We start from the raw sequence: 12,500 nt of genomic DNA, 5'->3' as shown, positions 1-12,500 counted from the left end.
GCGCCCAGGCGCGCCCGACCGTCCCTGCGCGCCGCCTGCGCGAGCGCCCACGCGCGCCCGACCGGACCTGCGCGCGCGCCCACGCGCGCCCGACCGCCCCTGCGCACGCCGCCTGCCGCGCCTCGGCGCCCGTGCCGCGCCCTGCCGCACGCCTGCCGCGCCTCGGCGCCCGTGCCGCGCCCTGCCGCACGCCTGCCGCGCCCACGCGCGCCTGCCGCGCCCCTGCCGCGCCCCCTGGCGCCCTGCCGCGCCCCCTGGCGCCCTGCCGCGCCCCTGCCACGCCCCCTGGCGCCCTGCCGCGCGCCCAGGCGCCCTGCCGCGCGCCCAGGCGCCCTGCCGCGCGCCCAGGCGCCCTGGCACGCGCCCAGGCGCCCTGCCAGCCAGCCTGCCGCGCCCAGGCGCCCTGCCACAGCCCCCAGGCCGTGCCATAGGCCTGCCAGCCCCCTGCCAAGGCCCCAGCCGGGCCAACAGCCTATGTCCAAGGCTTGCCCATGCCTTGGCCAAGCCTTTGGCCCTCCTCATGCCATGAAGACCCCTATGCCTTGGCCACTCTTGGGCCACTTGGGGAGCACTATAAATAAGAGGGAATGAGGCTCTTTTGACCATCTTACATCTTTTATCTTGCATCTTAGCACTTGTTGTATTTCGGCCTTAGTGGCTTGGGAGGGACCTTGTCTCTTTGTATTCGGTCTTGGGGTTTGTCCAAGACTTGGGCTAGGGGAAACCCATCATAGTTTCCCTTAGATATTTTGCTTGTAAGCTTCATTTTGGGAAATAGAATCAATTAAGCGTTCCTCTAACTTTCTCCACAAATACTCTTAAGTTTGATTGTTTTCTTCTCAAGTCAAGGGTCGGGTCAAGCTGCAACCAGTAGACCCTCCCCTTGCCTTGATTCCCTCGGCTACTTAAGAGCTTGGCACACCGCGGCACAAGCTCAACTACCTTGGCGTTACCCGATCGGCCCTTTTCCAACAACTTTAAGGCATCCGCAAGGTGCGCACGAGCAAGACTTGGTGTGGTGGCTTGGGGGCCGAAAGCCACCCTCCAACATTGGTGCTTTCATTGAGAGACTTCCGAGGGAGGTCTCTCCAAAGAGGTAACGCCCTTGAAACCAAGAAATTTTCAATACGGGGTGGAATTAAGGAGTACTACTTTCTTGCATGCTTAGAAGTGAGCCTTAAGATTCCTACTACTTCTTGCACTTAGACTTTCTTGTTGTGAGTGTGGGAGGGTAAACTAGAAGTTCTTTACTTGCAAGTAGTACTTAAATTTTGGCACTTTAAATTCCTTGCTTGCAAAAGGGAGTGAGAACATTTTTGTTGTAAAGAGGACGGTTTGTTCTTCTATTTTGCTCATCATAGGGATAGTGCCAACGGGGAGGCTACTGGTAGTACCCGGCGCTATTTGACCCAACTATTCGGTGTTAGGGTATAGAGGGACGGCACAAGAGGGAGGCTACTGGTAGTACCTCGTGCCCTCCTAACTACACCGGGTAGGGAGCAAGTAGAGCAACAACACGTTACTCTCGGGTTGTGAGGCTTATTTGTTGTAAACCATTGTTGTAATTGGAGTTGATTGAGTGGTGTACCTTTCAAAAATATATATAAGAAGGAGGGTCGGTTCATCCCTTGGGTGACGGCCAAAGGAGGTTTGGAGGTGCATTTGTAGAAGCAAAACAATGGAGTCGGGAGCTAATTCAAATTCTCACCATGCTCGGCTAGAGGCATTGGAGGGGAGTTCGGCCCACCTAAACCGAACCCTTGAAAGCCAAAATCGAACCCTAGAAAATCTATCCAATACCCTAGCCGGGATGAATGCTCACTTGGAGAGGTTAGAGAGGAGGATTGGAGAAAAAGAAAGAGAAAGAGAGCATAAAAGATCAAATGATGGGGAGCCATGGTCGCACGCCTCACGGCGGGATCATGGAAGGGATGAGAGGAGAAGTGATGCGGAAAGCCTACGAGCTAACCGAATGGAGGAGCTAGATCACCGGAGGCCTCGGAGGAGAGGAGGAAGAATTGAAGCCCGGGGGATAGAGATTGAGAGGTGGATAGAAGAAGAGGGACCTAGCCACAGTGAAGAGGGGAGTGAACCCGAGGGAGATCCATTCCATGACCAAAGGCCTATAGGCCGGAGGAACTTCATGGAAGGAAGAAGGAGGAATGAAGACTATGATGAAGATTATGCTAGGGGCCCAAGACACCAAGATAGAGGGCTAAGAAAACCGAAGATTGACTTTCCCAAGTTCGGCGGTGGTGATCCTTATGAATGGATGGACAAAGCCGAGCAATATTTTGATGTCTATGAAGTACCAAGGAGGGATCGGGTCACATTAGCTAGTTTCCATCTTGAGGGAAGAGCTAGCCGGTGGTGGAGGTGGATCCGTGACCTATATGAGAAAGATGGCAAGAGGCTTGGGTGGACGGCCTTCGTGAAGGAGTTCATGTCACAATGGGGGCCTTCTCCCGTTGTGAATCATCATGGCCAACTCGCCAAGCTAAAGCAAGAAGGAAGAGTGCAAGCATATATTGATGAGTTCCGGCTTCTACAAACCATGGTGAGTGGATGGTCGGAAGAAGCATTGTTGGGCACTTTTCTTGACGGCTTGAAGCCTTGGCTTGCCAAGGAGTTAAAGTTGAAGCAACCGGCAAGATTACAAGAAGCTATGAGGATGGCCGAGATCTTGGACCAAAGCTATGGCATGGAGAAGAAAATGTCCAAGGAAAGCTTCAACAACAAGGCCTCTACATCACTACCACCGAAGGGGCCTTGGAAGGGGAAAGAAGAAGTGAAGAAGTACAAGGAGCGGCCTCAACATGTCAAGAAGCTTTCTAGAGATGAGCTCCAAGACTACATCAAGAAGGGACTATGCTTCAAATGTGGTGACAAGTGGAGCCGGGGCCATCAATGCAAAACCGGTCAAGCTTTCCTTCTAGATGTGGGCTCCGAGGAGGAGGAGGCTACCTCGGAGGCTTCGGAGGAAGAAGATGAGGAGGAGCAAGACCATGGGGCTGATTTTAGCCCGAGAGAAGAAGAGGCCGAGCTATCCTTGCATGCCATGTCCGGAGTACAAAGACCGTCCACCATGCGTTTGATGGCATGGGTGGGCAAACATGAGGTATCTCTCTTGGTAGATAGCGGTTCATCCCATAATTTTATCAACTCCGGAATAGTGAAGAAGGTTGGATTGAAAGGGGCGACCGTGGAGCCCTTTGAAGTAAAGGTCGCTAGTGGGGAGAAGCTCAAATGTCAAGAGGTGGTAAGGGATGTTCGCATGAATATCCAAGGAGTAAGGGTCAAGGCCGACCTACATGTTCTTCAACTAGTCGGCTTGGACGTGGTGTTGGGCAATGCTTGGCTCAAAGGCTTGGGGAAGGTGCTAACCGACTATAGCACCATGACTATGGAGTTCAAGCTTGGAGGCCAAAAGAAGAAGTGGACCGCCATGAGCAACAAAGAGGTGCGGTCTTGCGAAGCCAACATGATAGAGAAGCTATGCAAAGGAGGAGCTTCTTGCTATGCCATTGTGGTGACCGGCCAACACCAAGAAGAAGACAAGAAAGAAGATGAGTTGGAGGGCATCCCTCCAAAGATCCGAAGCTTATTGGAGGCTCACCATGATGTTATGAAGGTACCCACATCTCTCCCACCTCCAAGAAGCTTTGATCACCCTATAAGATTGAAGAATGAAGCTACACCGGTGAACGTTCCACCCTACCGGTATGCTCATTTTCAAAAAGAGGAGATAGAGAGACAAGTGGAGGAGATGTTGAAGCAAGGGTTGATCCGCCATAGCACGAGTCCCTTCTCATCTCCGGTTCTACTTGTGAAGAAGAAAGATGGCACATGGAGATTTTGCACCGACTACCGGGCCTTGAATGAAGCAACTATCAAGGATCGATTCCCCATTCCCACGGTGGATGAGATGCTTGATGAACTACATGGTGCAACGGTCTTCACCAAACTTGATTTAAGGGCGGGGTACCACCAAATTCGAATGAAGGAGGAAGACATTCACAAGACGGCATTCCGGACACATTCGGGCCACTACGAATATCTTGTCATGCCATTTGGCCTTTGCAATGCTCCTTCCACATTTCAAGCTACAATGAATGAGGTATTCCGGCCTTACTTGAGGAAGTTCATGCTAGTATTTTTTGATGATATCTTGGTCTACTCCCACTCTATGGAAGAGCATGTCAAACATTTGGAAGTTGTGTTATCCATCTTGGAGAAGCACCACTTCTACATCAAGCCTCCCAAATGTGCCTTTGCCCAAAAGGAGTTAGAATATTTAGGGCACATCATATCGGGAGAAGGTGTGAAGGTGGACCAAAGGAAGATTGAGGCTATGGTGGATTGGCCTCTACCCAAGAACATCTCGGCTCTTAGAGGGTTCTTGGGATTGACCGGGTACTATCGGAGGTTTGTGAAGAACTATGGGTTGATTGCTAGACCTCTAACTTCCATGTTGAAGAAGGGAGAATTTGAATGGACTCCGGAGTCGAGAGAAGCATTTGACAACTTGAAGAGGGCCATGACTCAAACACCGGTCCTAGCACTTCCGGACTTCTCTATTCCATTTGAAGTCTACACCGATGCAAGTGGAGATGGCATCGGAGCGGTCCTTGTGCAACAAAAGAGGCCCCTAGCCTTCCTCTCCAAAGCCTTGGGCCCCATGAAGAAGGCGTGGGGAACATATGCAAGGGAGCTACTAGCATTGGTGCATGCCGTCAAGGTATGGAGGCCCTATTTGCTTGGGAAGAAGTTCACTATTATCACCGATCAACAAGCATTAAGGCATCTTTTGGAGCAAAAAATTGTGACCCCGGATCAACAAAAATTCTTAGTCAAACTACTTGGCTTTGAATATGACATTGTATACCAACCGGGGAAGGAGAACAAGGTGGCGGATGCACTATCAAGGAAAGAAGGAAGCCCAATGCTTTGGGCGGCCGAAGGAGAAGAGCCTACTTCCATGGCTCTTAGTGGGATCGAATGGAGGATTTGGGACCAAATCCGGGAGGCAAACAAGCTTGATACTCGAGCCTTGGAGATCAAAGAAAAGATTGAAGCTTCAACCGAGGGGGTGGCCAACTACAAGCTCAAGGAAGGACTCATCATCTACAAAGGGTATGTCTATGTACCTAATGTCCCTAATTTGAGAAGAAACATCCTTGATCATTTTCACAATAGTAAGGAGGGTGGACACTCGGGTTGGTTTCGCACTTATATCCGAGTTAAGCACTTCTTCTATTGGGAGGGACTTAAAGCCGAAGTCAAGGCATTGGTGGCCGGATGTGAAATTTGCCAAAAGATCAAGTATGATCCAAGGGCACCAATGGGTCTTCTTCAACCACTCCCTATTCCAAGTATGATTTGGGAAGACATCTCTATGGATTTTGTTGAAGGATTGCCTACTAGCAAAGGGTATGAAGTCATCATAGTGGTAGTGGACCGACTAAGCAAATATGCTCATTTCATCCCCATCAAACACCCCTACACGGCCAAGTCGGTGGCTACATCATTTGTGGAGTCGGTAATCAAGTTGCATGGTGTCCCAAAGAGCATAATATCCGATCGGGATAGGGTATTTATGAGCACATTTTGGAAAGAATTATTCACACTTCAAGGGAGCATATTGAAGACAAGCTCATCCTATCATCCTCAAACGGATGGGCAAACGGAGGTAACCAACCGGACCCTTGAACAATATTTAAGATGTTTTTGCCACAACCAACAATCCAAATGGGGAGAGTTCATTGTTTGGGCCGAATATTGGTACAACACTACCTTTCATGCATCTATCAAAACTAGCCCATTTGAGTTAGTTTATGGGAGACCACCTCCGGGTTTGCACCGACATGAGAGGGGGACGGCCAAGAATGAAGAAGTAGAACAAACATTGGCCGGAAGAGATGAAGCTCTAACCAATGCAAGAAGGGAGCTCAAGAAGGCCCAAGAAAGAATGAAGAGGTATTATGACAAAAACCGAAGAGAGGTAACCTTCAATCCCGGAGATTTTGTTTATTTAAAGTTACAACCTTACACTCAAAAATCTCTCAAGAAGAATTTTAGCCACAAACTCTCTCAAAGGTTTTATGGGCCATTCAAAGTAGTGGAAAGAATGGGAGAAGTAGCATACCGGTTGGACTTGCCCACTACTTCATTGCTACATCCGGTCTTTCATGTGTCGCTACTCAAGAAAGCGGTGGGTGACCCTTCATTGATAGAAAAAGACTTACCCACCTATGATCATGATGGAAGATTATTACTCCAACCCAAGGAAGCCATTAAATACCGCATTTGGAGGAAAGGGAGAGAACGAAGAAAAGAATGGCAAGTCTTAATCTCATGGGAAGGTATGCCAAAAGAAGGGGCCACTTGGGAGAATTATGAAGAAATGACCCGGCGATACCCACATTTTATCCTTGAGGACAAGGATATTCTTCAAGGGAGGGAGAATGTTGAAGACCCTCGCAAGCGCCACCGTCGGGGCCTTCAACCAAGGGGAAATACCGGCCCGGAGGAGGACCACGAAAGGACATGCCAAGGTATGAGTTTACTATTTTGCTTGGAAAGCATTGGCCGAAGCCCATTTACGCTTGGCCAAGCCTTGGCCAAGCCCCTCCATGCTTGGCCTAGCCTTGGCCAAGCTCTTCTCCACTCGGCCAAGCTCACCCATGACCGTGCCCAACCAAGGCCGCGCCCGTGCCCACGCTCGAGCGCGCCCAAGACATGCCCAAGCATGCCTCAGCCCACTGCTGGGCGCGCCCAGGCCATGGCTGGGCGAGCCCAGGCCACAGCCACACTCAGGCCACGGCTGGGCACGCCCAGGACACAGGCCGCGCGCCCAGCCGCCCGCCCGCGCGCCCAGGCGCGCGCCTGCACGCCCAGGCGAGGTTCGGGCCAGCGAACCTCGCCGCTGACCGCAGGGCCCGCGCGCCCGCCCGCGCGCCCGCCCGCGCGCCCGCCCGCGCGCCAGGCCGCGCGCCCGCCCGCGCGCCCGCCCGCGCGCCCGGCCGCGCGCCCGCCAGCATGCCCGGGCGAGGTTCGGCCCAGCGAACCTCGCCGCTTGCGCGCGCGCCCAGGCGCGCCCGACCGTCCCTGCGCGCCGCCTGCGCGAGCGCCCACGCGCGCCCGACCGGACCTGCGCGCGCGCCCACGCGCGCCCGACCGCCCCTGCGCACGCCGCCTGCCGCGCCTCGGCGCCCGTGCCGCGCCCTGCCGCACGCCTGCCGCGCCTCGGCGCCCGTGCCGCGCCCTGCCGCACGCCTGCCGCGCCCACGCGCGCCTGCCGCGCCCCTGCCGCGCCCCCTGGCGCCCTGCCGCGCCCCCTGGCGCCCTGCCGCGCCCCCTGGCGCCCTGCCGCGCCCCTGCCACGCGCCCAGGCGCCCTGCCGCGCGCCCAGGCGCCCTGCCGCGCGCCCAGGCGCCCTGCCGCGCGCCCAGGCGCCCTGCCGCGCGCCCAGGCGCCCTGGCACGCGCCCAGGCGCCCTGCCAGCCAGCCTGCCGCGCCCAGGCGCCCTGCCACAGCCCCCAGGCCGTGCCATAGGCCTGCCAGCCCCCTGCCAAGGCCCCAGCCGGGCCAACAGCCTATGTCCAAGGCTTGCCCATGCCTTGGCCAAGCCTTTGGCCCTCCTCATGCCATGAAGACCCCTATGCCTTGGCCACTCTTGGGCCACTTGGGGAGCACTATAAATAAGAGGGAATGAGGCTCTTTTGACCATCTTACATCTTTTATCTTGCATCTTAGCACTTGTTGTATTTCGGCCTTAGTGGCTTGGGAGGGACCTTGTCTCTTTGTATTCGGTCTTGGGGTTTGTCCAAGACTTGGGCTAGGGGAAACCCATCATAGTTTCCCTTAGATATTTTGCTTGTAAGCTTCATTTTGGGAAATAGAATCAATTAAGCGTTCCTCTAACTTTCTCCACAAATACTCTTAAGTTTGATTGTTTTCTTCTCAAGTCAAGGGTCGGGTCAAGCTGCAACCAGTAGACCCTCCCCTTGCCTTGATTCCCTCGGCTACTTAAGAGCTTGGCACACCGCGGCACAAGCTCAACTACCTTGGCGTTACCCGATCGGCCCTTTTCCAACAACTTTAAGGCATCCGCAAGGTGCGCACGAGCAAGACTTGGTGTGGTGGCTTGGGGGCCGAAAGCCACCCTCCAACACGGCCGCCCGCGCGACGCGCCCATCCGCGCGGGCCAAATGCGCAGAACCGAGCGACCACGCCGCGGCCGCGCGCGCGCCAAGGCGCGGGAGCACGACGAAGCGCGCGCCCGAGCGGCCGATCGGCCCAGCGCGCCCGTCCTTGCGCGTCACCGGCCAACGGCCCCGCGCACGCGCGGCGCGCCCGCCCGCGCGGCGCGACCATCCGCGCTGGGCGACGGGCTCGGGCGGAAGGCCCGCCCAGGCAGGACACACCCCCTTACCTCCCCAGCGGGGCATCCTCCGAAGGCCCACCCCAAGGGCTCCAGCGAATCGAGGAGCATTGCACACGGAAACGGCCCGGACGCGAGTCCCGGTCGCACGGGGTGCGCATCCGGAACGTCCGGGACGCGCTTCCCGGGAGGGCCGATGGAGGGAGCCGAAGTGGCGCACGGCCGCCGGGCACGGACGGCCGAAGGCAGCGCCCGTGCGCCGGGAAGTCGGCAGGCGCGTGCCGGCTCCGTCGGGGACGAAATGTGCCGGGCAAGTCCGCCGCGAGGCAACGGTCCTGTGCGGAGTGGAGCGGAAGGCCCGCCGCGGCGGCAGCAGACCCCCCCTCCCTACCACCCCGGCGGGGCATCCGCCCAAAGCCCACCCCAAGCGTTCCAAAGTACCGAGGAGCGTTGCAAACGGGAACGGCCCGGACACGCGACCCGGTCGCACGGGATGCGCGTCCCGGTCGCACGGGTCGCGCGTCCCGGGAGGGCCGACGGACGAAGCCGAAGTGGCGCACGGCCGCCGCGCACGGACGGCCGGCGGCGGCGCCCGTGCGCCGGAAAGTCGTCGGGCGCGCGACGGCTCCGTCGGGGACGAACGGTGCCGGGCACGACCGCCGCGAGGCAACGGACTTGTGCGGAGGGGGGCGGAAGGCCCGCCGCGGCGGCGCCAGCCCCCCCTCCCTACCACCCCGACGGGGCATCCGCCCAAAGCCCACCCCAAGCGTTCCAAAGTACCGAGGAGCGTTGCAAACGGGAACCGCCCGGACACGCGTCCCGGTCGCACGGGATGCGCGTCCCGGTCGCACGGGTCGCGCGTCCCGGGAGGGCCGACGGAGGAAGCCGGCGCACGGCCGCCGCGCGGACGGCCGGCGGGGGCGCCCATGCGCCGGGGCCTCGGCGGGCGCGGGCCGGCTCCCTCGGGGACGAACGGTGCCGGGCCCGCCCGCCGCGAGGCGACGGACTTGTGCGGAGTGGAGCGGAAGTCCCGCCGCGGCAGCAGCAGCCCCCCCTCCCTACCACCCCGGCGGGGCATCCGCCCAAGGCCCACCCCAAGCGTTCCAAAGTACCGAGGAGCGTTGCAAACGGGAACGGCCCGGACACGCGTCCCGGTCGCACGGGTCGCGCATCCCGGGAGGGCCGACGGAGGAAGCCGGCGCACGGCCGCCGCGCGGACGGCCGGCGGCGGCGCCCATGCGCCGGGGCCTCGGCGGGCGCGTGCCGGCTCCCTCGGGGACGAACGGTGCCGGGCGCGCCCGCCGCGAGGCGACGGACTTGTGCGGAGTGGAGCGGAAGTCCCGCCGCGGCAGCAGCAGCCCCCCCTCCCTACCACCCCGGCGGGGCATCCGCCCAAGGCCCACCCCAAGCGTTCCAAAGTACCGAGGAGCGTTGCAAACGGGAACGGCCCGGACACGCGTCCCGGTCTCACGGGATGCGCGTCCCGGTCGCACGGGTCGCGCATCCCGGGAGGGCCGACGGAGGAAGCCGGCGCACGGCCGCCGCGCGGACGGCCGGCGGCGGCGCCCATGCGCCGGGGCCTCGGCGGGCGCGTGCCGGCTCCCTCGGGGACGAACGGTGCCGGGCGCGCCCGCCGCGAGGCGACGGACTTGTGCGGAGTGGAGCGGAAGTCCCGCCGCGGCAGCAGCCGCCCCCCCTCCCTACCACCCCGGCGGGGCATCCGCCCAAAGCCCACCCCAAGCGTTCCAAAGTACCGAGGAGCGTTGCAAACGGGAACGGCCCGGACACGCGTCCCGGTCGCACGGGATGCGCGTCCCGGTCGCACGGGTCGCGCGTCCCGGGAGGACAGACCGAGCAAGCCGAGGTGCCGCTCACGGCCGCCGCGAGGGACGTACGGCGCCGGCGCCCGCGCCCCGTGGCACGGCCTAGAGCGTGCCCCCCTGCCACCCCATCGGGGCATCGGCGCAAAGCCCACCGCGGGGTAGATAACCGAAGGCAACGAGGGACGGTGGATGCACATATCCGAGCAGTGGCGATAGGGCCGGAGGGAGCACCGACAGGGCCGTGAGATTTTAAAGTACCGAGGGAATTTGCAAACCGGGCCCGCCCCTCCCCCCGTCCATCGCACGCCGATCGGGGGTCCGGCGCCCCGCGGGGGGCTGCCGGCATGCGCTCCCGGTGCAGGCATCGACGAGCCGCCCGCGACCTCCACTCGGGTCCGAGCCCCCAAGCGCGGATGCCGAAACGCGCCGGCCGCGGCAGCCCCACCCCTGCCACCCCATCGGGGCATCGGCGCAAGGCCCACCCTGGGGTAGATAACCGAAGGCAACGAGGGACGGTGGATGCACATATCCGAGCAATAGCGATAGGGCCGGAGCGAAGACCGAGGGGGTCGGGGGGTTTTAATGTTCCGAGGGAAGTTGGAAACGGGGCCCGCCCGGACGCCCGTCCCTCGCACGCCGATCGGGGGTCCCGCACCCCGCGGGGGGCTGCCGGCATGCGCCCCTAGTACAAGCATCGACGAGTCGCCCGCGACCTCCACTCGGATCCGGCGGCGCACGCGCGGATGGCGAAACGCGGCGGCCGCGGCTGCAGCCCCCCTACCACCCCGTTGGCGCGTCGGCGCAAAGCCCACCCCGGGGAGGATAACCGAAGGCGACGAGGGACGATGCATGCACATATCCGAGCAAATACCGAGAGGGTCGGGGGGAAGACCGAGAGGCAAGGGGTGTTTAGAGTACCGAGGGAAGTTGCGAAAGGGGCCCGCCCGGACGCTCGCCGCTCGCAGGCGATCCGGCGGGGCGCACGGAGGGCGCCGCCCATCGCCGGAGCTTGCTCGGTCATCTCTGCCGCACGGACACGTAAGCGCCGCCGCGCAAGGTTCGGCCGGCGGGGCGGACGGTTCGCCGCCGCAGGCCTTTCCCGCAGCCGGAACGTGGGCCCGGCGTTGCGCGCCGGCGGGCCGCGCAATCCGCCGGGGCGCACGGCGGGCGCCGCCCGTCGCCGGGGCTTCGCTCGGTCATCTCGGCCGCACGGACACGTGCGCGCAGCCGCGGAAGGTTCGGCCGGCGGGGCGGACGGTTCGCCGACGCAGGCCTCTCCCGCGGCCGGAACGCGGGACCGGCGTTGCGCGCCGGCGGAAGGCGCGATCCGGCAGGGCGCACGGCGGGCGCCGCCCGGGCTTCGCTCGGTCATCTCGGCCGCACGGACACGTGCGCGCCGCCCATCGCCGGGGCTTCGCTCGGTCATCTCGGCCGCGCCGCCACGTGCGCGCCGCCGCGGAAGGCTTGGCCGGCCGGGCGGACGGTTCGCCGCCGCAGGCCTTTCCCGCAGCATGCGCCCCTTCGCCCGAACGACCGCGGGACTCCGGTACGGCCTAGCCGTCGGCCGCCCGGCTGCAAGCCGTCGGGGCCGCTCGATCCCCGTCGCGTGCCGGCCGCCGCTCGGGCCAGCCGGCCGGCTGCCGCACGTAACCTCTGACCTCATCAGCGGTCGATCCGCACCGCGCTGGTCTTCGGTGCGGACCCGTCGGGGCCGTGCCGCGCCGGCCGTCGCATCCGGTTCCGCAGGCGCCGCCCGGTTGCCTCCCGCCCTCGTGCGCTCGCGCCGGCCGGGCGACGCGGTGCCCGCGGGACTCGGGCATGGTTGAGCCGTCGGCCGCCCGGCGGCATGCCGCCGCCGCTCCGCGCCGCGTGCCGGCTGCGCTCCTCCCCGCGCCCGTCCGCGGGCGGGCCCGCCGCCGCTCGCGCCGGCCGGGCGACGCGGTGCCCGCGGGACTCGGGCATGGTTGAGCCGTCGGCCGCCCGGCGGCATGCCGCCGCCGCTCCGCGCCGCGTGCCGGCTGCGCTCCTCCCCGCGCCCGTCCGCGGGCGGGCCCGCCGCCGCTCGCGCCGGCCGGGCGACGCGGTGCCCGCGGGACTCGGGCACGGTTGAGCCGACGGCCGCCCGGCGGCATGCCGCCGCCGCTCCGCGCCGCGTGCCGGCTGCGCTCCTCCCCGCGCCCGTCCGTGGGCGGGCCCGCCGCCGCTCGGCCTAGCCCCCCGGCTGCCGCACGTAACCTGCGACCTCGTCGGCGCTGGATGCGCGTCGTGACAGTTTTCGGTGGGGCGCCGCGGAG

The sequence above is a fragment of the Phoenix dactylifera genome, chromosome 10 (genome assembly GCF_051530095.1).
Source record: "Phoenix dactylifera cultivar Ajwa chromosome 10, Ajwa_hap1_PhDact_Kaust_v1.1, whole genome shotgun sequence".
Taxonomy (NCBI): Eukaryota; Viridiplantae; Streptophyta; class Magnoliopsida; order Arecales; family Arecaceae; genus Phoenix; species Phoenix dactylifera.
The sequence above is the reverse complement of the archived record's forward strand: the minus strand, read 5'-3'. Positions refer to the sequence as shown.